This window comes from Marmota monax, unplaced genomic scaffold (assembly GCF_021218885.2).
Source record: "Marmota monax isolate L192 unplaced genomic scaffold, Marmota_monax_Labrador192_F-V1.1 WCK01_AAM20220418_F8-fsc00069, whole genome shotgun sequence".
NCBI lineage: Eukaryota > Metazoa > Chordata > Mammalia > Rodentia > Sciuridae > Marmota > Marmota monax.
Window position 1 is genome coordinate 3,717,762 of NW_026695243.1, and position 15,930 is coordinate 3,733,691.

A 15,930-nucleotide genomic window follows, 5' to 3' on the forward strand; every position below is an offset into this window, starting at 1 on the left:
TCTTTTATTTTGCTTCACTTTTGTTTTAAGTTGCCTGTCCCTGGAGATGAGTGAGACGGAAGAAAAACCGCTCACATCTGAGGAAAAACTATTTACGTCTGAGGAACAGATAGGGAGAAAGGACGGATGCACATGTCAGGAGGATAGAAAGGCTATAATGACTTTTTGTTGTTCCCTTTTTATTTCATTCTGTCTCGGTTTTGTTTGGCGTCATCTTGTTGGGTTGTATTATAGTAGAAATATGGGATCAGAAATTAGTAAAAAACAAACTGAAAGAGTGTTAAGTAAATTGTTAGAGGAAGGAGGCATCCCAGTAAAATCAAGAGCAGTCAGGGCATACGTTGATACAATACAAAAATGTAGCCCATGGCTTTTTAAGGAGGAGTTGTTGAATATATCACAATGGAACCATCATGGTGAAGATTTAAAAAGAATAGAAAAGAAAAGCCCAGGGACTTTTGGCACATTGCCATTGTGGACATTCGTATCTTGTTTGCTTAGTCCAAAGCCTTCAGTTCAGACAATGGTAGAGGAAGGAGAAGACATAATGATTCAAGTAAAAGAGAAGGTCTCTCAAGTTAGTCAGACAGAGGAAAAGATTCAAGTAAAAGAGAAGGCCTCTCAAGCTAGTCAGACAGAGAAAGAAAGTGTAAAACAGAAAAAGCCATCAGGGGGAAAGTTACAACAGGAGACTGCTACTAACACCTTTCTATCACCAGAGGGTGTAAGTGTCCAACCAACAGCACCACCTCTACAGGAGACTGCTACTAACACCTTTCTATCACCAGAGGGCGTAAGTGTCCAACCAACAGCGCCACCTCCATATGCTGGGAGGCCCCCAACCCCCGCAGTTGATAGTTGGGATCCTGAGACAAGGTCTCAAATATTAACATGCCCTGTGTTTGAGGCAGGAGGGCAGCGATTTTACCAAGTTTTAAATTTCAAAACAGTGAAGCAGCTAAAAGAGGCTGTAACAACCTATGGTCCTCAAGCACCCTTCACTGTAAGCATGGTCGAATCCATTAACAACTTGAACATGACGCCAGCAGATTGGGCTAATATGTGTAAAGCTGTGCTAAATGGAGGACAATACCTGTTATGGAAGGTTGCCAATGAGGAATTTTGCAAGGAGACGGCTAGGCGAAATGCAGCAGCTGGTTATCCTCAGAGAAATCTAGATATGTTGTTAGGAAAGGGACCTTATGAGGATCAGCAGCAACAAATTGCATATGATCCTGGTGTATACGCACAAATTGCTGCAGATGCAATTAAGGCATGGAAGACTTTACAAGGACATGGAGGTTTACAAGGTCAATTATCTAAGGTAATACAAGGAGCTAATGAACCTTATGCTGAATTTGTAGATAGGCTTATTCAAACAGCTACCAGAGTTTTTGGGAATACAGAACAAGCAATGCCATTACTAAAACACCTGGCTTATGAGCAAGCGAATCGTTGGTGCAGAGATATCATTAGACCATGGAAACATGAAGATTTAAACACATATATTAAATTATGTAGAGACATTAATGAACAAGAGCAAGTCGTGGCAGCTGCAGTAAAACAGGCTTTAGATGCCAGAGACATTAATGAACAAGGGCAAATTGTGGCAGCTGCAGTAAAACAGGCTTTAGATGCCAGGCCAAGAACATGCTACAATTGTGAACAAACAGGACATTTTAAAAGGAATTGCCCCATTGGAGGAGGGTTTAACAAAACTAGGTATCAAAGGAGTAGAATACCAGGTATTTGCCCACAATGCCGTAGAGGGAGACATTGGGCTAATGAATGCCGCAGTCTGGCTGGGCACAATCAGGAGCCACTTGTCAAAAGAAACTAACTTTATTTTTAGAACCACACAGGACAAACAAAATAGCCTCTCAGGAAAAACCCTCAGAGCCTCAACTGCCACCACCGGCTTTCCCCAAGCCTCTCTCTCCCACCCAAGCTTCTCTCCACCTCCCACAATCCTCCTGCTCTTGAGGCCGATTGGCTGGGTCACGTGGGCGGAGCCAAAAAAGTCCCCCAATGAGCAGCTCCGTGGTCTGAAAGGGCAGGGAAACAGTCCAATGAGCATCACCGCAGAGGAGCCAATCAGCTAGATGTTGCTGGGGCTGCTGTGAGCCAATCGTCAGCCGGCAGCTGGAAGTTTGCTGGCAGCTGGAAGTTTGCTGGGGCCCCTTCGGCTGTGGCTCTCAACACTTTAATCTGCCCCCATAAGAGGACTTAATAAAAATCTCCTCTTTTGAACAGAATCCTCCCAGGGTGGATTCTGTTTTCTCCCACAACCTATATTAGTTTTCTATTGTGTCATAGTAAATTATCCCAAAGGATTGTGGCTTAATGAAATAAAAACATTTATTATCTCACAGGGTCTGTGGGTCAGAAATTCAGGAGTGACTTAGCTGGAAGGTTCTGGCATGAGGGTTCATATCATATAGGCAAGATGTTGTCTTAGCGGGGTAGGAGGATCTGCTTCCAAGATGGCTCTCTTACATGACTGGCAAGTAGATGTTGGCTTTGGAAGAAGATCTCCATCCCTCCCCACAGGGACCTCTCCATAAGGCTACTTGAGTGTCCCCATACTTGGTGGCTGGCCTCCTTCCACCAGCAAGAGTGATCAAAAGGAAAGCAAGACTGAAGCTTCAGTCTTTTAAAGCTCTGTGCTTAGAAATCACACTCTGCCATTTCTGTTATATTCTGCCGGTGACATGGACCAGCCCCATCAACATGGGAGAGGACTATAAGTGTGATTCCCCAGGAGGAAAGAGTCTTGGGAAGCCATCTTAGAGTGCAGCCATCACAGACCCTGACTGACAGTCTCTGTTAGAACCAGGGTACTATTATCATGGGATGGAGTTGCTGAGCAGGAAACATAAATGTCACTTCAAAGTGCATTGGCAGCTATAAACCAGGTGCAAATCCTATAAATATAAGCATTGTGAGTTGAATTTCCTAGCAAGTCCCATATGTTGAGCAGGGCTCTCTTAGAAGGACCACGGGGAATGGGGGTGAGGACCCCTCAAGCCCAGGCCAGAGGAGGGAAGAAAGAGGAGAGACCCCAAAGCAATCCTAGATCCAGCGTCCCTCTTCTACCTGCCCCACTCTAGCCCCCAAATAGCCCAAGATGCCCAGCTGTGTGTTCATGGTCCACTCCACGTCACATGGCCTTCAATCTGGCACCAGCTTCCAGAGTGACTCCTGACTCTGAACAGGCAGCCCCAGAGCTCTCAGGGCAGCAGCCGTAGCCTCCCTTTCTCTCTTCCCCTCCGCCAGCATCTGTCTCTTAATGGAAGAGTTTTTAGTGGATGGGAGATTTTCAGGCTTAACCAGGAAGCCAAGGGAATAGTCCCCGGCCCCCATGCAGAGCCATCTGGGTTTCTGGTGTGGAGCAGAACCGAAGGGGAGATGAGTTCTCAGGCAGGTGTCCCAGGAACACCTCCTGCCAGCCCCGCCTGCTGTTTCCAGGGTGAGAGCAGCAGTAGTGACTCACAGGACACCAAGGGCTAGAAGGAGCTGCAAGAGCCTGGGAGAATGTCCACCCAGCTCCTCGCCTTTGCCCTGCCACTCACCCTGGCCGATGCCACTCACCCTAGCCGATGCCACACACATGCCCACTGCATTGCAAATGAAGGAAAGGAGACCCAGGGCCAGGACTCCTTCCAGGGTCCCCTGCTTGCTCTTTTAGAGCCCTTTCTACCACTCTGCCTACACCAAGTGGACTCAGAGCAGACAAAGCTGTAGGAGATTCTGTCTGCCTGATGTGGCCTATGGAGGGGATGCCCTTGCTCAGACACAGCCCATGGGCCTCTGCAGCACACCCAAAGGGGACCCACACTCCTTAACCTGGGCTTCAAGTCCTACTGCCCTACCTGCCTGCCCACCCCTGTCCAGCCCTCAGAGCCCTCCCAGCCCTGTGCATTCCTCTCCATTTACTCATTTGTTCATTCATTTCTCTAACAACTGTTTATTGAGCATATATTTTGAGCTAGATGCAGTTCAAGGATTTGAAAGTTAGAACAAATCAGAACCCCATCCCAAGTCCTCATGCCCAGATTCCTGTCACCCTCCAGGGCCTAGCCCTGGTGCTGCCCCCTCCTTGAAGCCTTCCCAGCCCTGACTTGAGTGGGTGAGTGAAGCCACCTCAGGTGAACCTGCTATGCTTTCTCTTCCTTCTCTGCAGGAATCAGAGGGAACTTGTGGGGTTCAGAGTTTCACAGACCTGAGCTTGGATCCTGCCACTCACAGTTACAGCTATGGCCTGGAGACTCAGTGACACATCTTTCTGAATCTCATTTTTCTCAGCCAAGAAATGAGAAGGTGGTGATATCCCCCAGGCTGTGGCCCCCCCTGTTGCCCCAACTGGGAGCCACTGAACACTGGAGCAGACACACCAGGCTCTTATCCTTGCAGTAGCACCAGAGCAAGGAGTGCCCATGACCCCAGAGCACTATGTTATCCCTAGAGCCCAGCACAGTCCTGACCCAGAGAGGACTGGTCCCAGTGATGTGACCAATGAGTGAGTGCACAAACGACTGACCAACCAAATGAACAGACAGGTGGCCAGCGGACTTTCCCCACCTTAGAGGTGGAGTCTAGGTTCTGTTGTATTTGTTTAACCTACTTCAGGTGCAGAGAACGGAGCCCATCTCAGTCATCAGTTTGTGGCAATCAGCACACTGGTTCAGGCCAGGCCGGGCTCCATTTCATTCATTCATTCCTGTTTACCCCCATTTCCCTCCCCAGCTCCCCTTTCTCCACAACAGGCATTCTCATGAGTCCAATTGTATCATTTTGTTTGTGTGTAATTTTGCCAAATGTGTGCTATTATTGCATGTGCAGGCATTTTTAATTTATATTCAAGCCTGGTGTTATAACACATATCAGCTTTTTTTTTTCTCTTCCTTTTCTAATGAAGCAATGTGAGATCCATCCCTTCATTGCATGTAATCTGCCACTTCTGATTCTCTCCAGGAAACCTCCGTCTCACAGGCACACACACTCACACACACACAGGCACACACTCAGCCGCAATGGGCAGGCTTCCAAATGTCCTCTTATGAGAATTTCCTAGGGCTGTGTGCAGGCGTGGAATTCTGGGTCAGAGGGCTTGCAGACAATTAGTAGCGCCAGATGCTGTCCAGAATGGCTGCTCCCACGATATCCCACCAGAAGAAATGAGGTCCCTAGGCCTCAGGGCCCTCGCCAACTCCTAGACTTATCTGGATTTCTCATTTTTGTCATTTAGTAGATAGAAAGTGACATCACTTTGATTTTCTCTAATTTCTATAATATTCAGCATCTTTTTGAGTTTCGGTGTTTTGCCCATTTTCTGATGGGCTTGTTGTCTTGCTGATTTTCAGGAGTACCGTGTAGAACCTAAATATTAATACTGTGTTGATTTCAATATTTTTTTACAAAATTCGTTTTCCATTCCACTGTCTGTCTGCTGTCTTTGTCTCGGGCTTCCTTTGTCTAACAGGAATGCTCACTATTGATGTTATCAAACTTCTTTCGCCTTGTGTGTGGTTTGTGCTTTTGAAAGGAAGCCCTCACTTACTTTCTTCTGTGATTCCCCGACTCTGCTTCCTAAGCATGCGGAGCTCTCACCTCCCGGCCTTGTGTGTGCAGTTCTGCTTCGGAACCCACTCGCCATCTCCAGACTTCCCTTTGGCCGGCTAACTCTTCCTAGCCCTTCTGGGCTCTCTTGAGATGTCCTCTCTCCCAGAAGCCTTCTCTCACCCAGACTAGGACAGATGCCCTACGGTCCAGGCTTTCTGCCAACCCCAGCATTTCTGCCACTGCCCTGTGGTTTCCTGGCCAGGAGCCTGCCTCCTCCACCAGACAGTGAGCTTCCCAATGGCAGGGCTGAGCTGTAGGGATTGTTTTGACTGGTCTAGGCCTTGACACAGCAGGCGCCCAACAATCCCTGGTCCCACACTCTTGGGACCCCAGCACTTGCTTCTTGTAAAACTTTCACAGGCCTTTGCTCTTTCTATCAGCCTGAAGAGCAGGATTAGCACAGCTGGATTAAGAGCTGGGGCTGGAGCCTGGCCAGGCCCCAGACAGGCTGGGGGTGATCGCAGACCAGGTGTAGGAGAGTGGAAGGGGCTTCAGAGGAGTCACATATCCAGAGGCAAGGAAGCGGGGGTGTCTAGGACAGGGACATCCCTGTACAGCTGCATGGCCTTCCCTCTCCTGGGAATAAAAGGTCAAGAGCTGTTCTGCCATTGCCCTTCTTTCATTGTACCCCATACCCATGGCCCTGCTCCAGAATTTCCATGCCAGGGAGTTTCTCCAAAATTTGGAGACCTGCTCAACCCCAGGATCTTATGTGCCACCTGATATCACCAATGGGAGCTCAGAAAGGTTGTCAGGAAACTCTGTCCCTTAGTTTGGGGCTCCCACAACTATCCTCAAGGCTTCTTCAAATTCCAGACCTGGAGGCCCACACCCTGTGACCCTTTCTGCTAAATTCATTTGGAATCTGGAAGGCCACATGATCCCTCCTGTCTTCCTCTGGCCATATTGATCCATGCAGGAAATGCAGCTCTTTCTCCATCTGCAGGAAATAAAACCCAACACAAAAACCACCGTCTCCTACAGGGACTTGTGGGGGGTCTTGGTGTAGACTTGGGGTTTGTACCAGAGAGTGAATTTGAGTGGCTCAAGTTGAGCATTAGTGCATCCTTAGCCGTTGTCAGGGAGTCTCTCTCCACCTCCCAGAAACCCTCGGTCCCCATCCTCCTCAAGAGAAAAAAATAATGCAGCCTATTGCCTCTGGCAGACTGACTGACCTCCCTCAGCTGCCCTGGCTTCCAATGCCAGGTGTACCCTGAGGTTCCTTCCTCCCTAGAGTCTAAACCAGGAGGAATTGTCCCACACCAAAATTGTCCAAAACTCCAGGAGGAATTCTGAGCCTGGATTTCAGAAAACATAAACTTCACCTCCTTCCACACTAGAGAGACTGCAACCAAAGTCCCTGGGAGATGCCTATGTAGAGCCCAGACAACCTTCCTCCCAGCCCAGTGCCTTTCCTGCATCTCCCATCTCATGAGTCACCATGTCCTGACCTGTGTTTCTCATCTGTGCCCTTCTCTCTTTCTGCTGGGCCACCTCCTATGGCCTGAGCCCCTTCACCTCAAGCCTGGGCTGCTGCTTCTCCAGCTGCCTCCCTGCAGCCCAGGCCCAACAACCCACCCCCTCCCCAGGCCGATCTGCAGCCCACCCTGACAAAAAGCAAAGATTGCAACAGATTGCAAATTGCACATCTTAGACTTTCAAGTCTAATGGTCAGCAATTTGGTTTTCCTGGTGGAGACTAATCTATTTAACAAAAATAGAACATACAGTAAAGCAAAAATTAAATACTTCTAATGGTGAGGATGCTGGCATCTGCAAATGACCAGGAAAGAAGGGGTGGGGGTGGGGACCTTGGCAGGAGGCCAGGTGGTGATGCATGGCTTTATAGCTGCAGAACTCCCCAGACTTGGCACCTACGAGGAGACCTGAGCCAAGGTGCCACTCACCAATCTGCTCAGGTCCCCTCTGCTGACTATGCAAGCAAAAGGTGTCACCACTATCCATCCACTGCTCAAACCAGAGAGCTGGGAGCCATGCATTGACCACTCTGGTCCCCTGCATTGATCATTTCTGATCAATATTGGGTTCTTGCAAAGGGAGACAATGAGGTCTTTAGGAGCATGAGGTCAGTGCATCTGGGTGAGTTCCGCTGCTGACTAGCTGTGTGACCCAGAGCCAATTCCTGACCTCTCAGCCCTCAATTTTCTCCTCTGTGAATGCAAACGAAGATGTGTAGCTCATTCCATTGAGGTTGTTGTTGAGAATGAATTAGTAAAAGAGAATGGGGTGGGGCTTAAATAACACAATAGCACAATGTTTAAATAGCACAAATGTTTCCACAGAGCTAAGTACCTCAAGGACTGTTATCTCTGCATGTTTTGCAGAGGGAAACCTGAGAACAGAGATGAGAAGGGAACTGCTCCTGGTTTCCCTTCCTAGAAAATGACTTAGTTCACCTGGAATGTGTGCCTTTCGACTCCTTGCTCATTGCTATTTTGGTTATTCAAAGTGGAGAAGAGAAATGTGCTTATGTTTTTGCACAGATTCCTGCATCTTGTTCAGGAAAACTCTAAGCTGTCAGTAAAAATTAATCTATTTCAAGAAGGGGTATTATTTTGTTGGTGATGATATTGCTATTTTTTACTGTAAAAATGTCTTATAATTTTGAAGAAGGAATTTTTAATAAGGCTTTCATACTATTAAACAATACCTGCTCATTAGAGAATATTGCACAGTATTGGAACAAAAAGAGAAGAAGCCATGATCCCATAATCCATGACTAGCCAGTGTTAACACTGTTACTTGATGGTGTTAATTTTAACAAAATTGTGAACATACTGTATTTTCCATTTTTATTCCTTGTTCCTCTTTCATCATTTGTGATTTTATTAGTTAGGATAAAGAATGCTAGCTGCTGTAACAAAACTATCTCAGAGTCTTAATGGTTTAACACAGTAAAACTTTAGTGCTCTCTTATGCAGAGTCCAGAGTGGATACTTCTGTCTGGTAGACAGCCTTCCCACATCATCATTCATGAGGCCAGTCCCCTCTGTCTTCTATTCCCCTGGTCCTTAGGCCTTGGAATCCTCTGTGAATTGATTGGCAGGTGGGAAAATAAGGGAATAGGAAGTATCTTGTCAGAGGTTTGCATGGGTCAGATTTCAAATGCCACAGGTTGCTTTCACACACATTCCATTGGCTAAAACTCACAGGGCCTCACCTGACTGTCAGAGAAGCTGGAAAACATCTAGTCACATGCCCAAGAGGAAAAGGCAGTGAATCTGGTGAACTGCTAGCCATGTCCGGCACAACCAGAATATCATTTTCCTCCAATTTTTATAACTTTTATAATACAATAATAAGTGTATATGACTTACATCAAGTCATTCCCTGATTGAAACCCTTCAGTGCTTTCCAAATTAAGCCCAGCATCCTTGACATGGCCTGTAAGGTTCTGATGACCTTGCACCCATCCACCTTGCCAGTCACTGTCCATGCTCATCTCCCCCTCAGTCACCACTCTAGCTTCACTGGCATTGCTCCAAGTGCTCTGATTTCCCAATCTCTTTCCTACCTCAGGACCTTTGTATGTACATGTGGGTCCTTCTCCCCATTGCTCTTAGCTCAGCTAACTTCTTCAGGTCTGAGGACAAATGCTACCTTTCCCCAAAGATCCTTTTTGACTCCCTGCTTTTCCTTCATATTACCTATTATTGTCTGTAATTGTGTATTTGTGTGTTCATTGTTCAATGTCTGTCTCTCCCACCAGACTGTAAGCTCCATGCCATCCGGAGCCACACCAATTTTGCTTACTCTTTAATTTGGCACCTGCACAATGTAGGTGCAGTACTTGGAGATTGATTGAGTGTGCTGTAGTTGCCCATTGTGTGTCTCTATCACAGTTTACTTCACTGATCATCTATTTCTTGCACATTTTGTTCTTGCCTGAGGCTTATTATAGTAGCATAGGGAAGGAGAGAGAGCCAGTTCACCTCTCCTGGGCCGTCCACCAGCCTTGTCTTCTGGGTCTGCACTTCTCTCCACCATGCTCAGCCCTTCCTTAGGCCACTGCATGCATTGTGGATGGTAGCTTCTGGGTCCTTTGGACATTCTAATTATGGTTCCTCCATCCTTATTGCTCATCAGTATGATGCCATCAGAAGGGTGGCATGGGGCAGGCCACACCTCCCATCCTGCTCCTCCTCTGGACTCTCTACAGATCTACCTTTCAAGTCCCTAGCAGCACGTCTAACATTCTGAAGGGTTGGGTCTATCAAAAGAATTTTCAGTGTAAGAAAATATTTTAAATAGAAGGCAAAATATGGCCTCTCCAGTAGCCCAAGGGTACGTACAAGAACAAAGAATATTTTTTACCTTTGCAGAATGTATGGGTCGATGTACCCAATTATTTGGTCTTTCTTTCTCTTTTAAGTCCTGCTGCTCATGTGGAAACAGAGGGCACCTTCTTCTTCAAGTGTGCATGCTGCAGATCACTACCCTTGATGAAAAACCTCCCCACAGTCTAACCCCAGTGGTTCTCAAAGGCTGTCTTATTTCTTTGAGACCAGTGCTGTCCTGGGTGGTGGCTGGTAGCAGAATGCTCCAGGGAGGTAGGGTCATCTACCTGAACAGAGGTGTGCTGCCCCCACCTCCCTATGGCCCTCTACCTCCCCACTACTCAGAGATTTCCCCTCAGCACAGATCAAGTACTCAGATGAGCATGCGTGCTCACACTCTCCAAGGCAAAAGCATGGCTGCCCGGAGATGGGAGTGTGCCCTAGAACCCCAGGGCACCTAGAACGCCAGAGACCGCGGCCTCAGTGGGCCAGCCGCTCCATACCTTCAGGCTAAGCCACGAGGTTCTCTGCCAGCTCCAGCCAGATATTGCCTAAAAACCTCCCAGAAGCCTTAAAATGCCACCACCTTCCTGCCTCTTGGACTCTATACAGAGGCCTCTCTGTCCTCCACTGCAAAATTAAACACCAAAAGAGAAAAGGGGAAAAAAGGAGGCCCAACCCAGGGCTTGACCTGGAAAACTCATAAGTCGTTGCTGGAGTGAATTTCACTACTCACTAGTGAAACGTTGAAGACAGGGACCTTTCCAAGAGGTGGTTTCTGGAATCTTCAGTGTGCTTTTTCTTCCCCACTGACTCATCTGGGACTGCTGACCCAACATCAGATAGGATTTTGCTGATTTGAATCAACTGGAGGAATTATGATGACCATTACTCTACTGTGCCCTGGGCTGTTCCTTTTTCATAATTCTCACAGTCCTGAGAAACAGGTATTGTTCTTATTGTTTTTCAAATGGAAGAATTGAGGCCCAGAAATACTCAATGACAGTTCCCGCTCACACTAATGGCGATATTTATTCTTGTCTGGCAAATTCTGACACTGAAATTTTTCCCACATGTTATCCTATACACTCTAACATTTTCTGTGAAAAAGCAAACACAACTGTGTTGCTTCCAATTAAAACTGAACTATTGCTGGGTTCAATGGCCAGCACGCAGGCCAGTTACTGAACTCCATCGCCTTGGAATTTAATCCATCACCTGGATCCGTCATGGTTCCCAGTGATAGTCCTTGGATTGCACATGATAAAAGCTTAAGGAGGTCATGCACACCTGTAACCCCTGCAATTTTGGGAGGCTGAGGCAGGAGGATCACAAGACCGTAGGCCAGCCCAGGCAACTTACTGAAACCCTTTCTCAAAGTGAGAAACAAAATGGGCTGGGGAACGTAGCTTAGTGGTAGAGCACCCCTGGGTTGATCTGTAATTCTTGGAAAAAAAAAAACTGAATAATTAGTTGGGATTGGTTTGTATGAAACAGATTGCTTTTTTGACATTAGCAACATCTCTTCAGGGGAAAAAAATCCTTATCAATTATCCAGCTGAGGTTTTACCTCCATTGCTTTATTTCTAGGTCTGCTCTGTGGTTATTCTTACAAATTCCTCATAAGTTAGGATCTGTGATCCATCAGCCTCCTTTGAGGAGAACAGAAACCCACTTGAGGCACTTTAGACGGAGATTTAACACAGACAGCTGGTTCCAGCTTTGTTGGAAGGGATGGAGAAGCCAAACATGGAGAGCTGTCCCTGAAGTCAGAGTTTTCAGACAATTGCTAAGTCCCTGGGGCTGGAGGAACCGAAAGGAAAATGGTGTTGCCATTGTCTCCAAAATACCTGAAATGGCTTCTAGATTCTTGATGATGCTGATAGTACAGTCTAATTTCCAGAGAGTATCTAAAAATGACCACAAAGCAATAAGATAGTGGAAGTAACGCCCAAGCACACCAGCCTCCTAGGCTTCTACTCTGCTGCCTTGGTGACCCCGCCTCTGACCTCTGAGCAGACAGCCAGGAGCTGCTGGCCTCACAGACACCTGCAGCCTCTCGGAGCTCCTACTGCTAGACCCAAAGCAGCAGAAAAGAAAAGAAAAGCTTTTCCCTGGTGCATACTTTCTAACCTTCCATGAACGTTTCTCATTAGCAAAACCTAAGTGGAACCAGGCGGCAGGAGCTTCTGGGAAATGTGGCTCCCAGGCTCCCAGCCCCTGCCATACAGAAGAGCCATAGTAGACTATAGGCACCAGGCAGATACTGGCCAGCATGCAGGCCAGTTACTGAACTCCATCGCCTTGGAATTTAATCCATCACATGGATCCCAGTGACAGTCCTTGGATTGCACATGACAAAAGCTTAAGGATGGCACTTACAGATGCACAAAGACTTCCTGTGTGGGGAACACTGTTTTTGTGGAGGGAAACCAAACACATCCCTGCTCAAGCTGGCGTTTTAGTAAGTGACACCGGCCCGGCTCTCCTGGCTGCAGTGGCAGGCCACAGTGAACTCAAAGCAGTCCAGTGACCACAGGGGCTTCTCCCAGAATCCATATCACTCAGGTCTCATGGTCCTTCACAGTGTCCTGAACAGAGACAAGGGTTCCAGAACTATGTACCTTTATATTGACCATCGGATTTAGCCCGCCCCAGGGAGGGGTCATAATCTTAAATGACACAGGTCCCCTTGGTGCAGGACAACTGAACAGCAGCCAAGATGCGGACAGCTGGGGAAATGAGTGCCCCACACTGAGGCCCTCTGAGCAGCACACACAGCATCCACAACCAAGGATAAGGCACCACCACGCTCGGACACAGTTGCTGTGCACTCTGAGTAGATGAGCAAGAGAAACTGGCCACCCCTAGCCTGCCACTGCCCACTGTCTTCTGCGTTGCTGCCTGCCAGAGCCTCTGAACAGGTTCTCTGCTGCCACCTGGGCACCAGTACCATCCACTCTCTCTCCTGCAGCCAGGGCCATCTTTGCAAATCTTAGATCACAGGACTTCTTTGCCCAACCCCACTCCACCCCGTGGCTGCTTATTACATTTAGAATCACCCCAGACCCCTCATCGGCATCCAGACTTAATTTGTCGCCTGGTCCTGGCCAGCCTATTCATCTCCCACTCTCCAGCCCTTCCCACTCCCTCCTGTGCCTCGGCACACCGGCCCTTTCTGTCCCTTGAGCACTTCATGCCCTCTCCTCCCTCAGGGCCTTCACCTGGTTTTTCCCTTTGGTTAGAACATCTCCTTCTTGCTACACAGGACTCAGTGCCCATATCACATCTTCATGGAGGTCGTTCCCGACTAATTAAGTTAGCTCTCTCTCCCAGCCACCATTTCTATCTCTTTCACAGCCCCCATCACTAACTGAAATGTCTTCCTCATTTATTGACTCACTTGTTCTGTCCATCCCTCCTTATCGAATACAAGCCTCTCCTAGAGCAGGAACTGGTACCCAGAAGAGAATTTGGGCTGGACACTGTGGCACACACCTGTAGTCCCAGCTACTTGGGAGACTGAGTCAGGAAGATCACTTGAGTCCAGGAATTCAAGGCCAGCCTGGGCAACATAGTGAGACCCTGTCTCAAGATAAAAAGTAACTTATCACAGGATAGAAAAATGTTTATGATGTGTGAGTCGACCGCCTTGTAACATGGGAGATATCCGTAGAACACAATTTCTTGAACATCACCCCTTGGACACAAGGACTTCCTTATGCATTACTTCCTTAAGACTCCTAGGTTGAAAATGTGGTCAGTTCCACAGAGTCTTTAGGCAAATCTTAGCAAGTTGCCTTGCCTGGGTCAGTGGTCCTCTGTCCAGTCAGACACACTCAGGATATGGAATGGACCTCATCAGCAAGATGAAGATGTAGATGCCATGGTAACTCCTTTGCCAAGAAGTCGTGTAACACAATTTCTTCTGAAGGGGGCTTTGGGAGTTTTTTGGCCCTATCTCTGGTGCAGATAACTAATTACCCACAGTGTTTCCCTGAGCCTCTGGTTACCACAGACAGAAATTTCCCTTCCTCCTGTTGGTGGTCAGAACATACAGTGGCTCATGAAGTGGGCATCCTGGGGTGGTGTTTGAGAGTCGAGGCCACCTTGGATAAGGACCCAATGGCTCACCCCCTTTGCCAGCTGATGTCATGTGGGAGCTGAAAATCTCTTCCCAAGAGTTGGAAAGCTTCCTGGTGTTTCAGCTCTTTTCATTTCCGCTCCCTGCTATTAAAAGTGTTTAAATAAAGATGATTACTGCCATTTACTAAGTGCCTTTTATACCAGAGGAGCTGTGCTAACCATAATTCAGAGATTTCAGGAACTTGCCTGAGAAGAAACTGAATCCAGGCTTGTGAGATTCAGATGCACCTCCTTCCACAGCACAGCCTGGGAAATTAAGGCGCTTGGAGGAACTGTACTTATTAAAATAGTTTTTGTTAGTTAAGTATGACAGGTCCTTCCTCAATGTGGGCTAATTAGCTTGTTTAAAAGGTAAAGGGAAGAAACAAACTAAAGGGATATTGTTCCTGGCACTGTTCCCACTCCACTCCAGTGTCATTACCCCTAAGCTGGGACACTGTTCCCTACACTTTTAAATTTAACTAATAAACACTCTGCAGAATGGTCCACATTTTAAACCTGGAAGTCTTTGGAATTCTTCAAAGCGAGGCTGGAGGTTGGTGAAGTAGTAAGATCTATACCTTTATCAGACAAAAAATAAAAGTCCTTGTGGGCACCATTTGCATCCTTCCCACCCAAAGTGGTCCATTTGCATAAAAGTGATCCTTTGGGAAGGTGTTCTGTGATTTTCAATCATCCCTAGAAATAAAATCACAGCTCCTGTCTCACCTTCCCTTGAAGTGTTTTCACACTCCAGGGAATTGCTTACCGTCACCTGAATATAGAATTGGGTGGGTGTTAGTTTCTAACTGATACTACTCACAGCTGTCTTCGGGACTTCAAAAAGGTGCCAAAGTGGCCTTGGGAGGTGTTTCTCCTTCTGAGAACAGGTTGAATGATCTCCTTTGTTCTGAAAGCCCCCAGGTTTCCACCTAAAGGAAGATGCTTCCTGGAGCTTCCTCCTGAGAATTAAGTGGGATCTGATATTTTCTGTGCTGTTGCCTCATGATGCAAGTGGATTATGGGGAGAGAAGAGCAGGGTACCTTTAAGGCAGTTTCTTCTAATTTCATAATAATGGAAAGATTTATCTTTAGGAATTTATTTCTGGACCCGAAGCCGCGTGCGATAGTGAAATAGCAAGGGTGTTGAAAGGAAACTTGGATTCGAGTCCCAGTCTCACTAATAATAACCTTGTGAAAAGTATATAACCTGCCTGTCTCAGGTTCCTGATCTGTAGGATGGGCATCACCCACTTATCACCTAACCCAGTCATTAAGATGCAATGATGGAACACCTGCCAATTTCCTTTGCAAGACTGCAGAATTTTATGTGGACCATAAACTTGCAAAAAGAGATGACATCTCCCCTTTAAATTCCTGGTGTATTTATCAGGCATATGGAAGCCAGCAAGACAGATGCAGAAAATGACGCTGCCTTTAGCCCCCAAGGTCCCTAATGAGGGCGCTCAGCTGCCTGTGACAGTAGCCAGGTCTTGCTGGCGGGAGAAGCTTAATTTTGTGCTGCACCATAGCCCAGTTATAATTGGAGATGACATCACCGTCCAGGAAGAACTTACACAGTCTCTGTCCTTAATAAGAAATACTAACCTCCAGCACCCTCCTGGTAGCCAAGCCAAAAATCCTCTGCAAACCCCCATGTCTCTCTGGGTGGGCACAGGGCCAACCTCCAAAGGCCTCACCTCAGCTTCCATCCTCCTTGGAAAACCTGTCCCCAAGATAACACAGGACACGTAGGTGTTTGACAAATAGTCACAATGATAATGATGATTCTTATCTCTACTTTAATTCACATGTGGTAGTTCTATTATTGATTTTGTGCTCCTCACAAATTAACCAGATAAAGTCACAACTAATTTAAAAATAAT

The 15,930-nt window shown here is 47.1% G+C and overlaps 1 protein-coding gene across 1 annotated transcript in view; it reads left to right on the top strand.

Moving 5' to 3' along the window:
- Gabbr2 (gamma-aminobutyric acid type B receptor subunit 2) overlaps positions 1-15,930 on the top strand; it is a 356,168-nt gene that overhangs the window by 238,498 nt on the left and 101,740 nt on the right. The window lies entirely within an intron of this gene.